Below are 26,434 nucleotides of genomic sequence, written 5' to 3'. Positions count from 1 at the left end.
CAAGAACTTCAGAACTTTAAAATGAGATAGAAAGAAAACTAGAAGTGATAATGAAATATTTCTTTTTTAGTTGTGAAAAAGTATCAATGAGTTAGGCTTTTTTCAAAAGGGTGCAAAAGACAAGCGCAGTTGCAAGTATTCGCACACTTCGATGCACGCGTGTCCATAATACATCATATAAAACAACACTTATTTACGCATATATCCTTATCGGCTACAGTAAATAAACTATAATACTATAGTATTTAATATACAGATATTAAGTACTGAAGCATATGAGAAAGCAAATTAGTATGTCTCCGTCTTAGCATATAGATCTATTTCTAGGAACCGAACACCCCTAGAAAATCCAAAGGGAAGGCAATTGTCCCTTCTTGATTCCCATTTAGAACGACCGTAAATGCTATAACATTTTGAGCATAATGTGTTGTAACGACCTCCTATGCTTCGGAGAGTAGAATGGATTATTTTGCTCGAAAAGCCGCCCGGACGAGTTTAGTTGAGAAATGGTTATTCGAACCTGCAGCCCAGATCATGTGATCTTTCTTTCTCTGGATTATTTTCAATGAGGTTATCTCAAGTCTCAGGTGTGTGGAAATAAGCCATAACAATTCATGAACGGAAAGGAAACATTGAACGCACCACTGCCAATTCAACGCGAAAATTGTGTGCAAAAGTGATGTACAATTGAACCTTCAGAATACATTCCATCCATCGAATCAGAGGAGTAAATTTGAACGACATTATATTCAAAAGAAATCGACATTGACCTCATTCTTCAGTATTAATAATAATAATAATAATAATAATAATAATAATAATAATAATAATAATAATAATAATAATAATAATAATAATAATAATAATAATTCTTCATTAACACTTTTATTTATCATCCTATCTTATTTTAGCGTTCTGACATTCTTATTGGTAAACCCTGTATCTTCTATTATGTTGGCACTGGCTCGGTGTGTAGCTCTCCGGGACTAACCCACGAGAAAATTACCAAAAGTGAATATTTTTAGTTTTCAATGGGTATAAATAGGGGATGAGGAAATTCCCATGTTATTTAAATGGACGTTTTGTTGAGATACAAAATATTTTCATTTAGATAGTTGAAATACGAAAATATACTTGAAATTTGGTAGAATTGTAGGCTTAAGAGGTGCGAGGCTGTAAGCCAAGTAAACTCGCGGGTCAGGGGGCGAAGCCCCCAGCTGGGCCAAATTCAGGAAATGTAATTAACCCTCTTCTTGGCAATGTATCCTTTGGGATACATAATGTTTTGAATATTTTTTGTTACTTTGTGACTACCATTCCTGGCAATGTATCCTATGGGATACATTACGTTACAGCCTTGTCTAAATAACAAATGTAACTAAAATGTGCAATTGTGTCTTATTTTACAACTATTTGACACGGAAATCGCATGCGATACTTTTTCTGAGCAACGCAAGTCTTTTTGCCAAGAAAAATGTTAAAGAACAAATGCACGAAATTCACTCTTGATGCAAATTCTGATACGTAAGAGCCGCAGAACCGTAGGCCGAGCAAAGTCGGGGATCTGGGGGCGGAGCCCCCAGCTAGTCAAAAGCTAGTTTTAATATATTAACTGTAAGCACTCGTCGTTACCGGGATTTAATTCAGAACCTGGATAAAAGGAGTAAGCATCCGTAGTTGCCCAGTTTTAGTTCGAAACCTGGTTTTAAAACAAGAGGAAGAAGATTGCTTCCATAACCTTTCGATTTATCCTTTGTTGCTATGTAAGCCCACATATCAAAGTTATAACGTGGGTTTCGTACGGGCAAGCCACTCTTAGAAATAACCAGATAAGATACATACATAACTTTTCGTCTCCTGTACTCTTCCTTCGCAGGCTAAAAATGGGGGAACGGCTTTGAATGTGATTAAAGCTGGTAAATATCTGTATGTTTACTAAATTGGATGACTCTAGGTGACTCCTATCTGTTCGGAAAGCTGACGACAAACACACACATACAATTTATTTTATTATTATTAAAGAGACACCAAACACCTAAGCTCGTATTGTTTAAGAATAAACTTGATTTTCGTATATTTTAATACGGTAAATATTTATTTTCTATAATATCTTGTTAAAGGGGATTAAACTGTACAAATCCCTCATTTTGCATACGCCAGTGAATTCAGCAGTTTCATAAAGACAGGGTGCCCAGCAGAAATTATCTCCAGGACTGTCATCTCATCAACAGTGAGCTGGAAGACAACGAAGAAATCGCTACTGTAATGAATGTTACTTGGTGACTTGAAACTTAGATTATCCGCATAGCATAATAAGTTAATGCATAGTATAATGCCTAGATAATTCAACATACTCCATTGCAACCAAAAGGTTAAAGCGGTATCCAACCTTGATTAACAGATGAAACAATGCTGTGTCCCGCCGAAAAGAGTGCCCTAAACAAGTTACTGCGCAGAAACTGAGTCGACATTATGGATCAATTGAAGAGGGAATAAAATTAAGAGGTAGGACATTCTGATCCAGAAATGACGTTGATGGAACTTGAAGTGTTGACCAGACATTAACTTATAGACTCTTCGGCCGGTCATAGCCCTCTTGAGTAGCTCACAAAACTCAGTTATTTTTGCTAGTTTCATACCTAAAATTACAGTCAGTTAAATGGTTACGGTACTTATTCCCGTTTGATTAGGGAGACTTGAGTTTGATTTCCAATAAGAGAAAATGTGGTTCAGATCGCATGCCAAGATTTAAAAAATTTAAGTCTCATGTAGAATCAGTCCTAAAAACTGAATATTCAGCAATTTAATTATGTCCAGCCCAACAGTACCTTTTTAACAATTGTTTATTGCAAGATTGCCTTTAAGTGTTGTCATAAAATGAAATAATATAAAATGAATATATTACTCCAAAGCGAAAGCGTCTTATGAAGCTTTGTCTGAAAAGAAATCTATCATACATATTTATTTTCCAAACGTTTTCCTGACGTCATGGACATAAAACGTGGGCAGTTCCGAAGGATGCGTTGCGTTCTTATTCCATTTGTCCGTTATGTGGTGAAATGATTTAAATCAAAGTGATTGCAATAATTATTTATATCGAGTTTTTTTTTTTTAATATGAGCAGACTCACTAGCTAGTGTGAGAAACCGGAAAGTTCATCGCCAATGAAACAAAACTTATAGAATTGATTACATCCTACAGCAAGCTAATCCATTGTTGATTCCTGGTGGGAGCTCATGTTGTTTCGATCCCACGTTAAGCTGTAGATCCCCGTCTCATATAGTTCGTTGTTGAACGTAGCGCTAAACTCCAAATCAACCTATCTTCTATGTCTACACATAGATATTTTCGCTTAACAAGTACAAAGATCTCTTCTGAAACACATCGCCATGATCATCACCTGTATTGTATATCTTGATATTACCAGGGGCGGATCCAGGGGGGCGATCGGGGCGATCGTCTCCCCCCTCAAAAGAGGAAACTTTTTTATTTTATATATAAATAAACCAATCCATAAAAAGTTTGGAGCTCTTAGAAGTAGCTCTAAGTAGCAGTATTACTACCGACCGACCCCCAGAAGTCCGTCCTGGATCCGCCCCTGGATCTTACTATCCAAGATAATAATGTAAATAGTAGGTAAATATATTTATATTATGATTGAAGTGATCTTCTTCTATTCCGCTCAACTTTCGGCTTGTCTATGTGTCTGTTTCTCTATCTATCTATTCTTCGATTGAACTTCCTGAACTAAGGGACCTGAATTGACAAACATCTCAAGGTTACAGGAGTATTTTTCTTCCGGAAGGAAAAATAAAACGTTATAATATTTAATGTATTGTTTGGAAGTGCTTTTCCTGTGGTTTGTTTATTAAGTATGTTCCTTGTTGCCACTCCTCAACGTTCCAACTGCATGAAACATACATATCAACGTGAAAAATATACGTATATATGTGTGTGTGAATTTGGGTTGTTTTTCAATCAAGGTCTTCAATTTGAAATATTTTTGTGTTGTTAAGTACTGTTAAATGTTCAAAGGAGTGTTCGTAGGTTTCTTTAAGAAAATCACCCTCGACTGACACAAAATTTTTCCCTTTTCTTGTCAAATTCTTCCTAGTTTATTGAGTATCCTATTTATTCAGTTAATTTTAGCTTCTGTTTCTTTTACTTTTTCCTTCCAATTTTTCTTTTTCTTTTTTTGCAAAAAGCACACACACATATATATACCCAGCCAAAAACGGGTACAAATTATGCAACTTTAGAGTCCCTTCGTGGCTAAGCGGTTAGCGTGGTTTGAGAGACCTGAGTTCGGTTCACGGCAGGAGCTCATGTGTCTCGGTTCCCACTTTAATCAGTAGGTTCCGTCTCATATAGCCTCGCTGCTGAAAGAGACGTTAAACTTAAAATCAACTCAACTTAAATTATGCTACTTTGAAAAGATACACACATTACTGTTATTATATTGGTTCATTTTTGAAGAACAAAACAAAAAAAAATTAAATATTTGTATTGGTCAACTAACCTGCTCGAGAATTTCCCTGGATTTTCATGTCTTATCGAAAATAATCCCTTTTTCTCTTTTGGCTAAATTTACCTATAAAATTTCCTCAGATTATGGAAATTTCTTTCAAACTACGAACACTTGTTCAAAGTGTGAATAATTAATGTCATTTTAATATACCAATGAAAAATGTGAAACTCTATTATATAGAAATCCCCCCCAAGCAAAATTCTGAAATGGGACCACTGTGTCAGGCTATAATATTGTTGAGCAATTCTTGTGATTTACACATTACTGTAATGCAACATATAAAAATATAACGAAATCAAAAGGCTAAAAGGGTCTTGTCACGCTACAAGAACTTGTAGCTGTCATAAAAAAATATCTTGAAACCCTACCATATTTCACCATGTAAACATAATCTTGAAAGAGACACATATTTTTTTTCCATCTTGCAAGGAGTTGAACCAGGTGCAACTTTGTTTGACGTCTTGCTTGCTACATGCTATCGCCCTCCCGCTAACATAAAGGAAAAAACAGTTTTGCCGCTTCCGAAACAACGGATTCTTTTGGACAGGAAGAGAAAGTGCGCCAAAATACACGTTTATAAGAGGAGTTTCACTGTTTGTCCACTAGATGCAGTGCTGCATGGATGGAGTTAGCTTTCTTGCTTTCAGGAAGTTGCAACATCTAAACAGTAAATAGAAAGATCGGGTTGCAAGCTTTTTTTTTATGACAGCTACAAGTTCTTGTAGCGTGACAATGTGCCTTAAAGAAGAAAAAGAAAGTATTGACACACTGACTACAAAAGACGGGCGAAAGAGTCCAATGCTGCTGTTGTTAAATGTCTGAGAAGTGACTAACTTTGGTTTCTTGCTAATTGCGACTTAAGTCAAATAAAGCATTATAGTTGAATAAAAATGATCTGTCATTAAAGTTTGCCATTGCAGCGATCTGATTCGTCTAAAATATAAAAACGTTCTGAATACCTTAACTGAATTGAATAAGAACATCATAATTCTATTCAGCTGAAATAATTTTATATTAAAAAGAGGATTTTGAGTTGGACTTAGGCTGTAGTGTTATGCAAATGAATAGCCCTTGGAACATAGATACTGACGGGAGAAGAAAACAACTTGAAAGTGGACTTGTGGTGTTTTCCAATCCAGGTCTTCAAATGTATTTTATTTTAATATGACTTAATGGGTGCTATCTTCAGGATTTAAGAAAATAAATCTATTGTTATGGGATAAAATCAGTCAACAGTAATAAAAGAGAGGAAAGTATATAGTCGTATATTAACCTAACTTGAAAGTTCGCGCAGTGCAAACTATGAAAAAATAAAACACATTAGTTTACTTTAACATCTTTAGTAGTAAATTTTAAAACACCCTGTAACCACCCCCATCCAAGTATAAAAGCATGAAAAAATATATAATAGTAGTTTAACATTTTGTGTAAAACATCTAAAATAAATGGCAGACAAATTCTTTCACAAGTCGTTTTCCTCTTTTCCGTTTATGATAAACAAACAATGCTAGCTTAATTCTCTGATTTCTGGTAAATTAAATAGTATTTTTGAACAAAGACGTGGTTTAAACATTCAGGAATATGTTACACAGATTACAAGATACAAATTTTCAGTAGAATTGCACTGATTTGTTGGCAACTAAATTGTCTTAATATCGTTTTAAAAATGAGAATCATAAGTAATATTTAAAAAATGAAAATATTTCAGTCTAATGTCCCACGATTAGGCTATAAAGCAAGTGAATGATGATGAAAGGATTGGTGGATAAGAATGTGGGAGGAAACGGGCGTATCCCGAGAAAATCTAGAACATAATGTTCTCCACCACAAATTTATTTGACCGGAGATCGAACGAGGGACTCCACGCATAAGCACTTCACTACTGAACCACCTAAAAGCTGTCTAGGAGGGTTTAAGTGTCAAACATCGTTATATTCAGTTTTAATTATATAGATGTATGGTCATTTGGGGCAATACCGACACCCTAAGGACATTAACGCTACTACAAGTTTGTAACGAAATATTAAAGAAACGAATTATAGCTCATGGTTAAGTAGGGCCTATACTGTTTCAACTACTTGACAGATACAATACATGCTACGCAAAAGCTATGTGTGGCTGTGGAGCCACAATTGCAATGAACAATGAAGAAGTGTCGGACTTCCCCAACTCTATGTAGAGGACCGACTGGTTGTTGGGGCAATACCGACATCAACATTAAAACATCACGTACTATGATAATGTCACTAATAATTCCACAACGCACATTACTGTTCGTAAAGTAGTTCATGACCTTTAAACAAACACGGAAATCTGTAAGTTTAGGAATATAGAATGTCTTTATTTACAGCTACAGAAAATATTTTAAAGATATCACTAAGTTACAAATGAGGGAAAGGATAATAGAAAAATTTGTTCAGTTGCAAGAAATATATGAAACAAGAATTTCTTTTTTTTTTAAAAAAAATAATATGCTAAATGTGAGCTAGTGCAGAGAGCACAAAAATTCTGTACTTCATGAAAAGTTATTTGTTAATTTATGTCAATCATATGTTATCAAAAGTATGGTTATAGATTAAATCTTTGAAGTCTGAGTTTTACGTCCCACGATTATGCAGGTTAGGCTAAAGGAGACGGTGATGATGAAAGATAAGGGAAATGGTGGAATGAAGAAAGTGGGAGGAAACGGGAGAACCCCGAGTTGAGTTGAGTTGATTTTGGGTTTAACGTCCCGTTCAGCAGCGAGGCTATATGAGACGTGGACCTACTAATTAACGTGGAATCCGAACCACATGAGCTCCCGCCGGGAATCGAACCCGGGTCTAGGGAGAACCCCGAGAAAACTCACGAGCACGGTGTTTGTCCACCACAAAGTTCACGTGGCGGGGGCTGGGACCCAAGTACCAGAGGTAAACGCTCTACCACTGAACCACCGCGCCCCCCGGTTATAGATTAAGATATTAGTGTTAGCTTCATCTACAGGAAAGAGCAAACATTATACTCATATATGTCTGAGATTTCACACTGTTGACACAGAAAGAAGGGATCGTCTGGATGAAGAACACAGTCCTCGTTAAACCGCCGAAAAGATTTTGTACATTGAACCCAATCAGCGGAATTGCTTTCGCCGTAAAAACAAATCCTCGACAGATAGCACAATAATTTTCTTTATGAGTTTTCTCATTTTTGTTACTGGTTTTGCAACTTTTTATGTATATGAACATTCTTTTGTGTGTCAGTACCTTTTGATTTTTCTATTTTACTGTTTTTCTGTGTAGATGTTAAAAGTTTCCTTCGCTTTACATTACCACATCTTATATTCTTGGGTGAACCCATACGCGTCTAATATAATTAACTTTTCTTCTAGTGCGTGCTCGTCTTCTTCAGCAATATGTTGTGTGTTCACCAAAATGTTTCTTGCAGTTAACTTTGAATAATCTGTCACGTAACGTATCTGAGGAACTTCAAAAGCTCTTGAAGCAGTAGCAAGTAGCACTGCATTCTTTACGGCCTCTATAGCTACTGGCATTTTGTTCAAATTCCCGGAGCATCTCATGCAATTGAAAAAGGATGCAGAAATTCTATTCTCTATATGTTAATACTAATGTAGAATTTTTGATATATAATTATTAAAAATCACAACGAAAGGAGGGGGAAGCATCTGTCGAAAGTGCTCCAAATGTGAGTGTCGGAAGTACCCCGAATGCATATGTTGCACTTAACTGTATTTTATGCAAGTTAGAAACATTGCACACTGATGAGCCTATTACCTGTGATTGCACAACTTTCAGCTGTATGCTGTCCACCATGAGTATTGAACAATACAAATTTTACTTCCAAACAAGAGCTTACAAGCTAGCAAAACATACTCAAATTTTACAATGACCCTTAACTTCTCAGATATCTCTTACATCTTACCTCATAAACTTAGACTTTTCTGGTCAAATTATTCTACTTATTTTTTAAACGTTTACAGATATACATTCCATATACCCCACATTTTCACTTAGTACTGATGACGCCAACTCCTTCACTTCCGGGTAGAATAGACAGCGTTTTAAGCTTAGAAGTGTCGGTATTCCCCAACTGTCGGTCATCCCCTGAATGACTATAAGTAGGAGCTTCCTCCTAGCTCTATGTTGAGCATATGCACATTCGGATTGAAAGACCTGGAATCGATTCCAGATGGTGCGAAAACATGTGATTCGAATTTTACGTTAAACTCTAGCTACACGTCTCATTATAGCCCAGGTGCTGAAAGGAATGCTAAACTCAGTCAACCAATCAACCAATGTAAGTTAACGAATTGAAGTAACTATAACAGATACAGTCCCATTGAGCTCAAAATTTCATAAAATGGCGCTTACGCTTCTTGGTTGTACAGTCAGGAATGAAAGTTCTTTCCGTTTGATAAAATTTATTTTGGGAATAACGGTGGTATGACTAGAAGGTACAAACAATGGTGATATGGCTGTAACGTACAGACTTTTTAATTTACTGAAAACTGTACTCAAATTGTCCTTTCACCATGGAGTTATTTACGAAACTAATTTTATCAAACGGAAAGAACTTTTGTCGCTGACTGTACTTTACAGTAGACAAAATGATGCATAAAAGTGCATAACTCCCATGACCAAATCCTACATATCTCTTACGGTATTTGTATATAAGAAAAGAGAGCTAAACAGATAAAATTATTCACGACATATTTGAACTGCTGGGGCGAATATAATGGTAAGCACTATTTCCGGTGAAATTGATCTATTAGGTGGAAGGCGCTGGAATTGAAACATAGAACAGTATGTAGGTAGTTTAATTTTGGAAATGAACAAGGCAGGGGAAGCTTGTTTGGTATGTGTCATTGCATTGGATTCAAGGATGTTATAAAACAGAGGATGTGACCGTACAGCAAAATCATGAAGCCATAGGTCACAGCTTTGCCACACCTATCTCACCATCTTTGTTGGCTCAACTTATAATCAATGTGCCATAAGCTAAAGTTTAAAACAATGTAAGATAGTACTTGCTATTTCTTGAATATTAAGCAAAAAATTGGAAGGGAGCCTTATGGCAAATCCAATTGAGGCTAGTAAGGCCGAACCTGAGTGAGCGCTAGTTCCACTGAAAGTAATAAGTTTGAGGTCCACTGAAGGTAATGACTCCAACGAAATTATTGCTCGTGAGCTCAAATGGGAGCAAGGGCCGCGGTGGCTCAGTGGTAGAGCGTTCACCTCTGGTGCTAGGGGTCTCGGGTTCAAACCCTGCTCCCGCCAAGTGAACTTTGTGGTGGACAAACACTGTGTGCGTCGGTTTTCTCGGGGTTCTCCCGTTTCCTCCCACTTTCTTCATCCCACCATTTTCATTCATCTCTCCTCATCACCGTCTCCTTTAGCCTAACCGGCATAACCGTGGGACGTAAAACTCAAAAACTTTTTTTTTTCAAATGGGAGCAAGTTTAGCTGAGAGTAGTGATCCCGAGCTCAGTTGAAAGAAGTGAGCCAAAGCACGAGCCCACTTCAGGTTACGGAACCCGAGTCTAAGTGAGCGGGAGAACAAATTAAATTACTCAACACGATCCCGAGTGAGCCCAAGTCCCACTGAAAGTAATAAACCCGAGCTCCATTAAAGGTAAATGACTTCAAGCTTGAACGGAATTGAGCATAAGCCCAAGTGAGTGCAAGCCACACTGAGGGTAGTGGGCACGTGCCCGTTAGAGGTTAGCGAGCCCGAGGAAAAATGGAATTAGTGAGCGCGATCCCAATTGAGCCCAATCCCACCGAGATTATAATTTTGAGCACGAATGCAATTGAGATAGTGAACGCGAGTTCCAGGACACTAGCAAGTGCAAGCCTCATTGGAAGGTGTGAGCCCGAACCCGAGTAACACGAACATCAATGATAATAATTTGCGCGAGCCCCACCGAAGATAATGAAAGAGAACCAAAATAGATGCAAGTCCTACTGATATCAGTGAGATCAAGTCCCATTGATGGTTGAGAGCCCGAGCCAAATGGAGGAAAGTGAGACAGAGCGCAAGTGAGCACGGCTCTCACTGAGATTTGTGAGTCCAAGCCTCACTGAATGCAATGAGCTCGAGCCTAAGTAAGTGATTGTCCGAAAGATATTAGTAAGCATGACCTCCAATGAGGTTAATGACTGTGAGCCTCATTTAAAAATGTGAGGCTAAGCGCAAGTAAGTGCGAGCCTCAACGAGAATAGTAAGTGTGAACCTCACTGAAAGTAGTGAACTCGAACCACATGAGTGCAAGCCCCAGTGATGTCAGTGAGTTCGACCTCAGTTAAGGAGAACGGAGTCTGCGTAAGGGAGCACGAGTTCAATTGAGGTTAGTGAGCTCGAGCCCAAGTAAGCACATGCCCGAAAGAGAATAATGAGTGCGAGCCTTACTGAAGGAAGTGAGACCGAGAGTCAGTAAGTGAAAACTTCATTGAAGAATGTGAGCCGGAGCCCGAGTAAGCGCGAGCCTCAACGAGAACAGTAAGAGCGAGCTTCAGCGAGCATAGTAATCGCGAGCCCCATTGACGGTAATGAACCCGACCACAAATAAATACAAGTCCTATTGATGTCAGTAAGCTCGAGCCCCATTGAGTGTAGCTATCCCGAATCCAAGTAAGAAAGTAACCGAAAAATGCGTAAGGTCCAAAGGGGCTTGCGAATGCGAACTTTATTGAAAAAAGTGAGGAGGGAACCCAAATGAACGCGATCCTCAAGAAGGATAGTGAGTGCTTGCCTCAATGAAGGTAATAAACCCGAGCATAAATATGTGAAACCCTCACTGACGTCATTGAACACGAGCTCCATTGATGAAAGTGATCCCGAGCCTCACTGAGTGTAGTGAGCTCCAGGCACACGCCCGACGAAATTAGTGAGTGAGAGCTCCAGGGAGTCTAATGAATGCGATCCTCATTGAATAACGTGAGCACGAGCGTGAGCAGCAATGACAATAAAAGCGCGAGTTCCATTGAATGTAATGAACACTAACCTGTAAGTTCTATATGTAACCAGTTTGAACGTTAAAGCAAAGATTTAAAAAGAAAAAAAGTAAACGCAATGAACACTATATTTTCAGACACGGAGAACATAATGATTTAAGCGAACATTAATGGCAAGAAAGAGAGAAATCAATCAATTTGGTGACACTTGCTTGATTTTCGGCTTCATCGAGTTACGCGGTCGCAGATAGCTATGGACTAATCCTCTATATCAGCGTTTCCCAACCTTTTTCAACTTGCGGCACACTACAGGTGTAACTTGAATTCTCGCGGCACACCCATATATATATATATATATATATATATATATATATATATATATATATATATATATATATATATATATATATATATATATATATATATAATTACTATTATTATTTGTAAATATAAAATACCGTGGTATTTTGATGTTATTACTGATCTTCTTGCAGAGAAGAAAGCTCGATCACTGATTTCCCCCCGTGGTAAATCATTATGCTTATTTTTCATTCTAATTTTAAAATAGAAAACAATTGCAATCAAATATAGGACTAGGGTTTTTAAAAATCCACTTTCTCTTTCGAAAACTGTATCTAACCTTTAACTAAAAGGGAAGATCACTAAATAACGAACAAATAAACAAATCTCATACACTTTTAAAACACAAATGTAGGTAATTTGTATACATGTTTGCTTTGTTGAATTTATTGAATGATATGTTAAAATTTCAAGTTACAAAATAGTCTGCAACAATAAAGAAGCAATAGTGGTAGAGATGCAAAAAAGCCGGCTTTTTTGAATCGATGGTTTTTTTCACATAAAAAGCCGGCTTTTTTGGGAAAAAAACGAGAATTTTGGAAATTTTGGCTTTTTTCAACTTCATGATTTTTCTATCTAAATAGCTTTCTTATAGTATATTCTATAGTTAGATAAGAATTCCATGACCTGAATGTGATATTTCGCTCTGAAATTCACCATCAAGATGGATGGAGCACATGTTTTACGAATTAAAGCTAACATGAAGAATGTAGTATTTGAGGGTAATTTTAGAGGCTATTTAACTTTATTTTAACTTTTGAGTTATCGACATCTTTTTCTTCTCTAGTTTGTCATCCGTGTTTCATTTCTAAGAGCTTTAGTACTCTAGCTTCTAGCGCAAAAGTTAAACTTGCCCGTTTTTCTATTTATCCGTCAAAGCGTACGTTTTTCAATATATCCGTCAAACCGTACTTCCACATTTCTGTTATACTGTAGCTGTGAAGTGATTTAGCAATAATTTTCCGGACACAACCTTGAATACCAATTTATACAAATAATCAGTAGCGGATTTAGAAAAGTACTTTAGGAGGGTTTTTTCTGATTGTTTCGTTTCCTAAAAAGTCTTAATTTTATTTGGGAAGTGCTTGAAGTTTATGAGTACAGGCATAACTAATATTTCGTTTCGTTTATATGTTTAACAATAATCTTCCGGATACAACTTTAAAAATCATTTTATACTGAGAATCAGTAGCGGATTTAGAAAAGTATTTTGGGAAGGGTTTCTTACTAATGTTTAGTTTTTTTAAACATTCGTAATTTTTATTTGACGGGAGCTTAAAGTTTATGAGTAAAGGCATAAATAATAGATATTTCGTTTGTTGCAGACATTCCGTAACTTTGGGGAACGGGCTTCAGTCCGAAAGACCGCCCCCCCTAACCTTCGCAAAACCGTCACTGCTGGTAATTAGTAATAATAACGATTTAAAAACAATAAAAAAGGAAGTTGCCCAACTCACAATACACGCACTATTTCTACATTCACAGATGGAATGAAGAAAAGCTTTGTCAGAATGGTCGAATGCTGGTTGAATCCCGGACTTCCCGATAGAAGCGCAAAAGCTAATCACTCAGTCATGTTTGTTGTGCAGTTGTATTTAGCTTAACTTAAATATATTCCGTAGTTTTTTTTTTTTGGTGGGGGGGGGTCCGTAATGATATGTTGAATCCCTCTTGTTAAAAATTCAGAAAATTTGAGGATTGGGTAAACTGTGATGGTGGTTCTATAAAACTTAACTGTAGAATTTCAAGAATATACAGAACCAAAAGCTCTAGATGTGCAGCCTTTAAGTGTATCATATAAATCTAAGTATTTCTCTTATGTTTTATTTTAATTTTATTTTGTTTCAAAAAGAGGGTATGGAATATTTTGAAGTAAAAAATACTACATACTATTTTGCTAGTTATTTGTGTATTCTTTAAAAAGAAGTGTTTACTTTTAGGGTTGGCTGGTTTACACCAATTTTTTTTTTTTTAATAACTGGTTTAAACCACAAAAATAAAAAGAATGAAAAATGCGAATCGTGTGAACTTCATGGTAACGTTTCCAGATATCAAACCACCTGCAATAGTTTTATTTCCCTTTCACCTTTTAATCAAGGTGTCCCATGTTCAATTCTCGGTCGAACCACAAACCTTCTTTCATGCGTAACCCAAGTAGCGGTTCGGATGTCAGTTTAAGCGAAAGTCTTCTCCTTGATAACCTCGGTATTTCGTAAGGATGATAAGCCTAAATATACGAAACAAACCAAATTGTATATTTCTACATGCCTAAATGCGTGTTGTTTTATAAAGCAGCCAATATTGCTTAAATATATTGATAGAAATTGGCAAAATTTATCGATTGCCTACGTAGCTTCCAACATTAGCTTGGATTAGACTTTCAATGATATCTACGTACCGGTACTAAATTTGTAATTTAATACCTCAGTTTTAGCGTACTGATTATGGTACGTTGACCTTTAAATTTTACATGCAAAGCAATAACAGGATTTTCCCGTTATTGTCTTACATTTCAAGTAATGACGGGATTTTCCCAATGGCTAGGGCGGGAGATTCTCAACTTAAGAAATTTACTGACCGCACTTCTTTAAGCTTATGGGACTTATTCCAGCATTACCCTGCTGTTGCATAACAACACCAAGGCGAAACAAACTTATTTCTGTGAATATGTAATATAAACACATAAAGCAAAATATCTAAACCAAAAAAGCCTGGTTTAAACCAAAAAAGCCTGGTTTAAACATCCCCCTAAAAAAGAGTTTTTGGCATTTTCAAAAACAACCACGGTTCTTGCCAACTCTGCTTACTTTTGTATATAGGAGGTTAAAAAACTCTTATTATATAAATTGGTTAATCCTGTGGAATTCATAATGTAAATATGTTGAAGAAAAATTGTTTGAAATATTTTTTCGAAATTCATAGTTTATTTTCGATGTTTTATATTATTATCAGCATCAACCACTAATTAAATGATTTTTTGTGTTATAGAGAAGCGATACAAAGTCTGTTTTATCAATTTAAAGCAGTATTTTGAAAAAAGCCCAAAATTTCCGAAGCAAAAAAGCAAAGCAGAAAAAACCGAGTTTTTTTCCAAAAAAGCCGGTTTTTTTCCGAGCCCTTGCATCTCTAAATAGTGGTCATGACAATGACAAATACGTCTTTCAACATTAAAAATGTACAGAAAAGTAACACAGTATGAAACTTAAAATTGTAGATTTATAGTAGAGGTTCATAGTAATGTGAAATACAAATATATAATTTCCTCTATGTCTTGCAATTTGATTCCTATAGAATTAATAATTTGTTTTGATTTCCTCGCGGCACACCAGCGGCCCATTCACGGCACACCGGTTGGGAAACGCTGCTCTATATTATAACATCCTTGCTTGAATTGCATGGGAATGTTGAACCTTGTTTCCCAGTTTACTCAAAAATTAGAAAATGGGACATACCATTATGTTTCCCCGAACCGCTCATTTATTTTAACTAGCACAAACTAATTTAGTTTCAAGAAACAACCCGAAAACAAGTGTTTTCCCTTAAAAAAAAAAAAAAAAGACACACGCTTGTTTCATAGTTGTTACTAATCTCAAGTGTAACATCTAGACATAAATTTATTATTTATTTGGTGTTTGGTGCTTGACTGGCCCAGAATGTATTATTTTTCTTTCCTCTTTTTTATTTTCTTTCCCTAAAAAATTTGACTTTGAAAAATGATTTAATGAAGACTGAATATTGGTCTCTGAATGATTCATTGGGCTATAAAGAAATGTTTAATGATGCTTTATTTGAAAAAGCTATAGTACACAACCGCTTTTTTCGATATCAAATAAAAGAAAAAAAAAGAAAATACTTTCACTCTTTTTTAGGATCTTGAATTTATGTTCATAAAAATAATCAACTCCACATTGCCAGGACCAACCAGAATATCGGAAGATGTAGCCTTCCAGTTCCATTTAATGGCTAATGTGCATGTGATCCTAGGTTCGACTACCGGTTGGGGAGCAATGAACTCATTACGGTGGTTTGGAATCCATCTTAAACTATAGATTCACGTCTCAAACAGCCTCAGTGCTGAAAAGGGATGCCATACTTCAATAAACAAACATATGAACAAACCGTTCGCGAGATTCACCAAGCGTCTGACACTTACAATGTTAGCAAAATAATAAGTGTGGTCAATTATTCAATGCTCAGCAAAATTTAACGAAAAATAACCAAGTTCAAACTCTAATTTACTATGATGAACGTAAATTTTCAATGATGAAGAGGAAAATGTGTGAAATGTATAATTTTGATTGAAAGTTATACTCTAATATTAGTGGGTAAAACAAAACAGCAACTTAACAATCTACTGAAAAGAAAAATCCAGGCATGTTCTTTTAAATTTTGGCATTTCAGAATTTTAATTCGAAAATTACCAGAGAATAGTAATTATTATTAGTTTTGCTATTTGATTCACCTAAATCATAAGAAAATCTGAAGGCATTTTTATTTTAGTTCAATTTGGTTCAACCACAGACAATGTGGTATAAGGAAATACAAGCTTTGAAACTTTGAGAAAGTATTAAAATACAATTACAAACTAGACATCACGAGGTGACAGACATATCGCACATGACATATAACAGTGACATAATTCAAAAAACGTATTTTTTCAGGAGAGCAGAAAAACAAACTCTAGTATTATAATGAGTATTGTATTTCGAAGAGAAAAGTGTATGAATTGCTTGTAAATAGTTACAGATATTGTTAATGGACTCATCCCAGGGGTGAGAAATTTGATTTGTGTCACTTTTCTTTTTATTTATCATTGTCATTTTTTTGCAAGTTGTGACTATTCTGATGAAACACCTTGTAAAAGTTTGTATTTTTCTAATGATGACAATGAGGAAAAGTGACACAAATCAAAGTTTTCGAAGTTTTACAAGAAAAAAATTACTTTTAATTATGGTATAACTTCAAAATAATAATCCAAATATCAATGTCTTTACATCAGCTGTCCAATAGAAACCACTAATTGAAAAGTGATATGTAGAAATCTTTGTAAGCTGGGGGAATGTGTTGGGAAGCAAGAAGATCCATTATATCGGACTTTTTGCGATCCGATATTTCGAAATTATCTGGATACGCTTTTCCCAGTTCGCACGACATTCTTCGCTGCCGAGACTTGCGTGTATTCTTCGTGACAACATTTTTTTGGTAATCCGCCTGTTCGTATGAAGTTTTGATTTTAAAAAAATCCGTCCGGTGTTTCTTTCTCAACTTTTGCTATCTTAATATCGGCAAATTTTATTTGCTGTTCATCGTAGGTTTTTGAGAAATTATTTCCGTAGTTTTGACAAAGATCCTTAAAGTCAAGGAAGTTTTCATTCGTTAATTCAATTACCTTGTACAGCTTCTACCCATCTTTTTTCGGAGAATAACGTCCTAAATCTAAAAGTGTTGTTTTACTATACTGATATGCTGCACAAGCACTATTGTATGTTAAAAAATGTCACTTTACCAGAGAAGAACTACTCAACCACACAAGATCATCCAACTTCTATCACTATTCTCCGAGGACAATAGTCAAAGTTCAGGAAATGGAAAACCGACACATACTACTACTCTCTAGATGCTAAAAAATTGCGTTACAAGTGTGAATTTTTTTACTAGGTAGAGTAAAGTATTGCGCGCCTCGCAGTGGCAATAACTCAAAAACGCAAAACGCAAAATTTTGAGTTGTGTCACTGTTCTATGTCATGTGCGATATTTTACTTCCAAAGGTTAAAAAGCCTGTAGAAGAAATATTAAATGTAGTTTTATAGCAACTTTTAGAACTACTTGACAAGAAAATAACGTAAACGCAATTGGAGGGCTGAAGAAGATATGTAAATAACACTCATTTTCCTACTAAGTTTTTCTCTCTTTGTTTTACTAAAAGACTACGCATCACTGGCAAAGAAAATGTCAAAATTAGATTTACTATTCCTACTATACGAACTGAGCACGTGAAGACACATTTCCTGTAATCCATTCCTAGAAATTTTTTTGCGTATTAATTTGTTAGTTGTTGGCACAAAATGTTCATGTGGTGCAACGTAGCTTCCCCGGAACCTTTCACTTCATAAGAGAAAGTAATATTAGAAACTATTATCAAATATATATTGCTCACTATATCAATAGAGATCAAAATAATCAAAAAGAAATAAAGGACGTATTTATGAATAAACAAAATAACATTGAAGAATGTTAGAAAGAAATAAAGTTAATCGAACATTAGAGATTGTGAGAGGAACATACAAGTCACAGAAAACGACATTAAAATTAAATATTTCAGTTTTGAAAATAACTGAAGAATATGTTGAAATATGCTAATTTATATCTTTATACAATTAACCATCTTACCACGTTTTCTGCTTAGATATCCCTGTATGTTCAGCAAATGGTGAATCTTAATCCACACTTCCACTCCACACGAACCACCAATCACATGTAAACTAACCCACAACTGAAGAAACAACTTGATACCACAGACGTCCAGAACAAAGTAGAAGGCATCTCTCAGCGCCGCGACGCTATATACCTTTTCTGACGTTTTTGCGCATGCTCCGGAAGAAGACTCTGAAAATTTTGTGATCCCTCTCAAAATTATTTTTATTTGTGCAATGAATAAAATTATTACTAATTAATTAAGATGCATTATTAAATATACACTCTACATATTCGTATTTTTATTATCTGAATTTTATTTTTAAAGTTGAAAATAACTTTCGCGGGAAATCAGTATGGCGGGAAATGAGTGGAGAGCTGAATGAGGCGGGAAAACAAACATCAACCATTTGAACAAGTTGTTACATCAGCGTTGGAAATTCTCAACGCTTTGAACCAGCCAGTATCAATCTTAACAGATAGCGCAAACAACTAAAAAAAAAAAAAAAAAAAAAATATTGCTGTCAAATCGTCCTAGATGTGCGGATGGTTAAGAGTCATAGTAGGCTATTTATGATTTCTTTATGAGAAATTTGAAATTGAAAGCACAATTTTTGCCTAAACGTAGGGAGCATGTTTCGCGTAAATTTCCATACCAATACACATGCAACAAATTTCCATGAGCTTTTAAGATGTGGTAGACATATCAAAATAAATAAGCAATACAGTTTTATCTTAGCTTGGTTATCTAGTGATGATTTTATTTCTCTACCTTTTACCCAAAACCCATCTGATTTGAATCTTCAAACACTGAAAATAGTTTTATCTTTTTTCAAAATTTTACGCTGGAAACTAGGGTGCGCATGAAACAGATAAAATGAACTAAGGTTACATTCGTCACAAATTATTTTTAAACATGCATATATATATATATATATATATATATATATATATATATATATATATATATATATATATATATATATATATATATATATATATATACGTAGATTTTCTTTTTGGACGAGCAACTTTACTGCCTACTTAAAATTAAAATACGCAAAGATTCGTTTCATAGGACTCGGCAGTGAGTAAAAAATTCATTTGATGTATCGTTGCTGTTTGTGTATATACAATGTGTGTATCTATGAAATTAAAATTTTACATATGTAATTTAAACGAAAGCATTGTATTTAGTTTACCATACACAGTTTCTTGAGTTTTACTGTTTACCAAATGTTGCGTCCATGTCTTCGCCACCGCTGCACACTATAGGATAAAGCTTAATTAGGAGCTCTAGTTGTTTATATTTAACTTTTATTATATGTTGTTTATAAAAAAAAACATTTAATTTAAAATTTGGTTGAAATACGTTGAACGGTGTGGGCTTTAGGCGAGTGCACATCGAGACAAATGAATTGTCAGAGTTCTAAAAATCACTTTCTTGGTACCTATTGATCATGATATGTGTACAGTTGTTAAAGTCTCGATTTTTTTTTTTTTTTTTGCATGATCACCATATTTTCTTCTCTCCTTTGATCACTCTAAAGTAAAAATATAATTCAGATTTTGTAAACATGCTTTTAAACATATTAAAACAATTACATTTGTAAGATTAAATGACATTTTCAGTCCATATCCCCAATTAATAATCGTTATTTCTTTGTTTTCAGTAACATTACATGTTGATTAATTGTATAAAATATCTGAAGCGTGTGTATTTCTCTCCCAACAGCCGTTATACATCGACTTATTTGTGATAAGAGCCGCGGTGGCTCAGTGGTAGAGCGTTCACCTTCGGTACTTGGGTTCCTTGGTTCGATCCTAGCTCTCGCCGTGTGAACTTTGTGGTGGACAAACACCGTGCTCGTGGGTTTTCTCGGGGTTCTCCCGTTTCCTCCCACTTTCTTCATTCCACTATTTCATTCATCTCTCATCATCACCGTCTCCTTTAGCCTAACCGGCATAACCGTGGAACGTAAAACTTACAGATTTCATTTCATTTCATTATTTGTGATAAGAGGAAACAGTTATAGAAGGCTGGCTCAAGTTTCACTCTGTACCTCGAGGATGTACCTGAATGAAGTATTTGTAAGATATATACTTAAAATTATTGATGGAACTATTCCAAGTTGAAAGCCATACATTCATTTTATAAAACAAAGCCTAAGAAACTCCAGCATCGTAAATTTTTAAATAACTTCTAATTACACAACAAACAATGCATTGAGATAGGACTGCAAACCTCAAACTTACCACTTTCATATATGGTGTTCGGGTAAGTTTGTGCCCAACTTGGAGAAGTGACATGACATCAAGGCGGAATAGTTTAAGATCATAAATTATCCGATAACGCCTCATTGCGGCTCTACAGAACCCTGCAGTTGTTAGGGAACAATAGGTTTTACCATGCAGTCAAGTAAAGCGCCTAAAATATCCGGTAACCTGCTGTACGTAACATTGCAACTGGTTACCTAACACGAAGACAATACCCTGCTAGTTTGAAAACACCATTTATTGTTTCATTCCAAGAAGACTTACGTCCGTAAACGTGGCCCTATCCAAACCGGCAATAATTTTAAAACATAAACCAAAAACTAATGCCCAATTAAATCCGATTGAGATGAAACGCAATCACAAGAAATGCTGCTGAATTTGTGCTGTTCAAGGAGCACAACAATAAAATATGTGCCATCATTACAACTGTGAAATTGGCCTGGAATTTAAGAGTTGAGGAGGTGGAGCGTGAACCAGACTCTCTGAGTTAACCAATTAGAATGAAAGCTATATTGTTAGCTCTCATAAATAAGGAAAATTAACACTACAATAATATAAAACCATTTGTAGGTGTAGAACAGTAGCAAACAATCACATATATGTTCCTCTGCTGGTTTCGTTACTGAGTTATGGGATTATGCACCGAGTGAAAGACGGTAATAATGATGATGAATGAAATGGCGGAGTGAAAAAAATGGGGGAAACGTGAGAACCCTGAGAAAGCCCACGAACACGGCATTTGTCGACCACAAGACTTATTTGGTGCGAGCTGGGATCGAACCAAGGACCTCACATACTAGAGTTGAGTGCTCTACCACTGAGCCACCGCGGCCTCCCGATAGTAAATAGTTGATTTAATAAATATTAACATAAAATTTAGTTCTTGCTTAGGTAGGCGCACTGGAGGGGATATATTTCCTTCATGAGAAACAACGCCCCTAGTAGCAAGAAAGCTTTCGGCCAGTTGGCTCGTGCTTGGCTTTTGGCTTTCTACACTTGCACTTGAAACGCATGTTTTCGTACAATCTGCCTTTTGTTGTACCTGCAGGCGATGCTTTAGACCCATTCGCGGAGCGTCATAGCTTCACTGGTCGTTCATTAGTTCTTGACTTGACTTGACTTATAAAACGCTTGCGTCAAGCTTGAATGGAACACTGAATGCAAGGTTGCTCGCATGTTACTTCGTTACCGGAATCCAGCTTGCGGCATGCTTGCACACTTTCCAATCAAGCTGGATGCAAGCTTGGTCGACTTGCAATTCAAGCTTACAGTAAGCGTTTTGCAAGTTGTCTCTGCTACCAGGGACTTTGCTGATTCAGTAGGTTACTGATAGGAGTGACGCCAGTAATTTTTTCAGTTCTAGTGACAACAAAAGTGTAAGATTCCGAAATTTTCATTTTTGGCTCTAAACAGCATGACTGGCAGGTAAAGAAAGCTTAGACTATTACATAATTCACATTTATTTTCATGTAGGCCTAATACATTTCCTTCACATTCTCAGGCCAAGTGAGTTTTTGGTGGACAGAATTGTATCCGCATGTCCTCCCGGGGTTCTCTTATGTTCTCAGGAGTCTCAATCCACTAAATTAAAAGTTGTGTGTGCGTCACTGTTAGGGCCATGCGTATTACTGCGAGGAATATGAATGTTACTCTTTAGAGTACATGCGTCACAGTTAGGAGAAATCAAACAGCTATACATGGAACCTAAGACTTGGCAGTGGATATTTTTCACATACTGTACAGTACATAATTAAACACAGTAAGTTATCTATTTCAGCAGAATAAAAATTATCAACTTCATCAGATCATCAAATTGGCTACGACTGACGTACTTTTAATGGCATGAAGATGCACTGTTTTTTTAATGCATAAGTATTTACACTCCAGGATGTTATTTAGTTGAGCTTGATGTGATGTGGTGGTATATATAGGGTGTAACAAAAAGGCACGGCAAAATTTCATCGGTGGATTCCTTATGGGTAGAGAAGCAAAAAAGTTCATACTACCATATGTCGAGAAATGCATCGTTACAGTTATGGCCATCAGTGGCGTCGGAAGTACTTTTCAGCTGAGGGGGCAAACTGATTTTGAACTGCTGTCTTGAAAATAGACGCGCGAATGTGACATAGGTAAAATAATACGAATATATGTTCGTAATGTAACATGGTTGGACAATAATAATAATAATAATAATAATAATAATAATAATAATAATATAATGCAGCTGTAAAGAGTTTCGTGAAGATAAAATTTGCATTTACGAGAAGCATCTTGGTTTACATCTTTAAGATTAATAAATCAAGTACCAGTTTTGTGCTGGATTCTGGTATGATGCAAACATTTTCAATCACTTAAATCACAGTTAAAACATATAAAATAGTAAAAATTGTACTACTTACAAAAATGCCTGTTTGTAACTACAATTTTCAAGGAACTTAAGAAGTTCGTTACTGAATTCTCAATGTCTGTGTGTCTGTCTGTCTGTTATTTGGGATTTTTTTTTCAATTTTGAACCCTGCATTCGATAGAGCATCAAAAACTATCGGAGAAAGTGATTAAACTTTTCGCGTTACTCTTACCATTCCCGAAATATTGGCCAAAAAATGGCCGACTTCCAGAGATTTAAGGAGGCATATCTCGGGAACCGTACGTCATAATGAGATGATATTGGTAATCAATATCTAAGAGGGTGGTAAATATTTTGGTACCAAATAGTAACTGGTGGCCACTGTCCAACTGGCCACTGGTTTGGCCAGTGGCCACCAGCTAATATCGGTACCAAAATGTTTGCCATCCTCTTAGTTATTGATTAACACCAATATCATCTCTCTATGACTTACCGTTCCCATGACGTTGGCCAAAAAATGGCCAATTTCTAGATATTTAAGGATCCATAGCCCGGGAGCCATAAGTTGTAGAGAGATGATATTGATGTTGATCAATACCTAAGAGGATGGTAAATATTTTTTAACCAAATAGTAACCGGTGGCCACTGGCCAACTGACCACCGGTTTGGTCAGTGGCCAGTTGGATAGTGGCCATTAATTATCGGTACGAAAATGTTTAGCATTCTATTAGGGATTGATTAACACCAATATCATCTCTCTATGACTTACCGTTTTCGTGATATTGGCCAAAATATACCGATTTCGGGAGATTTAAGGAACCAAATCTCGGGAATCGTAAGTCACACAGAGATCATATTGGTGTTGATCAATACCTAAGAGGATGGTAAACATTTTGGTACCAAATAGTAGCTGGTGGCCACTGATTAACTGTATACTAGCCAACTGGCCACCGTTCCCCAGATATTGGCCAAAAAAGTTCGAATTTCTAGATATTAAAGCAGCCATATCTCTAGAACTGTAAATCATTGAGAGATGATATTTTGCTAATATTTGGGAGTAAAACAAGAAGGTGCGGATAAAAAGATTTACTTTTACATCTAGGAACAATGACAGTTATCCTTCCCGCTCCATTCTTTTTAAGTTCGTTCTGGCAATACTCTTGGAGCATTTTTAACTTTTTTAAATTTTATATACATATTTTTAACTGTGTTGGAAATGTCCACACTGATATTATTCGGACAATGGAGTCTGTTTTTCTAATGTGCTCTAAATTTGTCTGTGGTCTTTTTCCAGTTCTTGAACAATATGGCGAGAAAAAACAATTCAGCTCCTTGTATCAGCATTTTATCTGTCAAATGATATGCCTTATACAATCAGAACACAGAACATAATTTCTGACTGTATCGTAACCAGGGAATGTATGAAACCATTACTCGCGACAAGATCGGCATGCAGTTCGTGAAAAAGTGAAATCCTTAGTCGGCTGAGTTTTATTTTCTAAAACAGAAATTTCGAACCTTTCCCCTTGATCGGTTACACAAGATCTTTCATCAAGTTCTTTTGGCAAGGAATGTGTGGGAATGTTGGGGAAATTTGGCGCAATTTGTCTGACGCTTTGCTCAATTTGCTGCTTAGAGGTGCTCGTGGAATCCGGTACTTCAAGTCAGGCACATTGCAGAGAATTCTGAGATGTATTTTGTTGTAAACTTTCTATACCAATGCAGGCACTGGTTGTTGGTGAAGTTTTTTTTTTTTATAAACACCAGGAAGACTTGTATTTTTCGATACATTCTTTGTTGATGATGTTAACCACGTGTCAAAAAGGGTTCTGTTTTGGTTAGACATAAAGTAAGAAATAAAGTAAGGAACACATGTATAACGTGTGCATTTCCTTGCATCCCTACATAAACAGCAAACGATTTAGTAACGCAAAGTTAACTCTTTTATTTCAATATCAGACAGATTTACAGGTTTCAGCACTCTCTCCTACATGGCCTAAGTAAACGTTAGGTGATTAAGGTAGTTAGGGGATTCAAGCGATTGCTAATGTGTAAACTGAGTGCTCCTTCCGAGAACTTAAGCAGTGTTCATTTCGCTTTCTGTTGTGCTGGTAAAGCAATGATAAAAGAATCCAAACACAAATATCACCTGAACCGAAATTTCAACTCTGTAAATAATAATTGTCCACTGAAAAATTGTTGCAAAGGTTCACCAACTAGTAATTAGACCATTGACTTTGTGGATGGGATAGGATTTGTATTTTTATGGGCCCTTCAAGGGGATGACGTCCCTCGGCGAGCACAAAACCCGGAAAAAGGAACAGAGGAAGGAAAGGAAGAATTAATTAGAAGAGGAAGTCACGGCCCCTAAAGAACGTACCATCCCAGCATTTGCCTGAGGGAAACCGTGAAATAACCTGTCACAATGGCTGGCCCCGGGGATCGAACCCCGGACCTATCGAATGCGAAGCCGTAACGCTACCACTCCGGCACGGCTGCTCGTTATTGACTTTATGGGCTGATAAACTAATAATAATAATGCTTGCAATATTTTATAATCACAAACCATTGGGTCCACAGCAAACAGAAAACTATTTAGAGAAATACCTATATTTTGATTTGAAATCCAAGAAATTAAAAATAAGGAAAATGTTTCTACCTTGTTTTAAAATTTAGAAGAGCTGCCGCATTTGTTTGAAAAATAAATGTTGTTGGTTTGTGTATCTTTTCAGGGGTAAAAGTGAGGGGGAACGCAAGGGGATGCCGTCTCCTCACCTCCAAAATTTATGTACGGCGTCCCCCCAGTTACTAAAAAATTACAATGGGCAAAGATATGCAGGGGACGTCGTGATGTCATTCCACTACCTACCGCCCCCTGCCTTCCCAGATCCAATTTTACTCCTGGGGTAATATGAAGAAAATAAATTGATTGTTAGATATTGGACACTCTGTGCTTCAAAACATTATACCGTATTTGCATAAAAAAAAGGCACACAAACATGGAGAAAACAAAATTCATGAGAGGAACACCAAAACAAACAGTAGGGGCGTAAATAAGGGCCCCGTAGACCCCGCATTGCGGGGGGCCCGAAGCCATCACGGGGCCCCAAATCGTGATGTAGGACGTAGAGAAGGGGCCCCATTCCACGTTGTCTGCGGGGTGGCCCCCAAGCCCTTAGTTACTCCACTGACAAACAGTATTATTAAACCAACCCGGTCATTGCACTAACTCAACTACGAACAAGTATGCTATACTGAATAATTCCTAAATGTTACGATATTCTTTTAAAACCATCTGTACTGCATATACGTATGCAATGGCAATTTCTGATTCCCACCCTCTTGTTTCTTCTAGCTCAATATACAGAATGGTCCGGATTTCAGGGAGGTCTGGACCCCCAGGGCCCACCCCCGCATACATCCCTGTCGGAAGTGTCCTTGCTGACGTTTGTGAACGTGTCCCCATCCTGTCTCCTCTTCAAGGAAGAACGTCCTAAATACTGTCATTCGTTAATGCTCACAAGGGATACAGTTTCCTCACTATAAAACTTACTGCAC

The 26,434-nt window shown here is 36.4% G+C and overlaps 1 protein-coding gene across 1 annotated transcript in view; it reads right to left on the bottom strand.

Moving 5' to 3' along the window:
• The window catches only part of LOC145687696 (innexin shaking-B-like), a 44,683-nt gene extending 26,319 nt beyond the window's left edge, over positions 1-18,364 (bottom strand). Inside the window, exon 1 of the mRNA XM_081761153.1 lies at positions 18,229-18,364. The gene's annotated coding sequence lies outside the window, so the exon portion shown is untranslated. The remainder of the gene's footprint in view (positions 1-18,228) is intronic.
• Between the last annotated feature and the right edge of the window lie 8,070 nt (positions 18,365-26,434).

The sequence above is a fragment of the Thermobia domestica genome, chromosome 6 (genome assembly GCF_964235325.1).
Source record: "Thermobia domestica chromosome 6, izTheDome1.hap1.1, whole genome shotgun sequence".
NCBI lineage: Eukaryota > Metazoa > Arthropoda > Insecta > Zygentoma > Lepismatidae > Thermobia > Thermobia domestica.
Note: the sequence above shows the minus strand (reverse complement) of the source record. Positions and strands in the feature narration are given on the sequence as shown.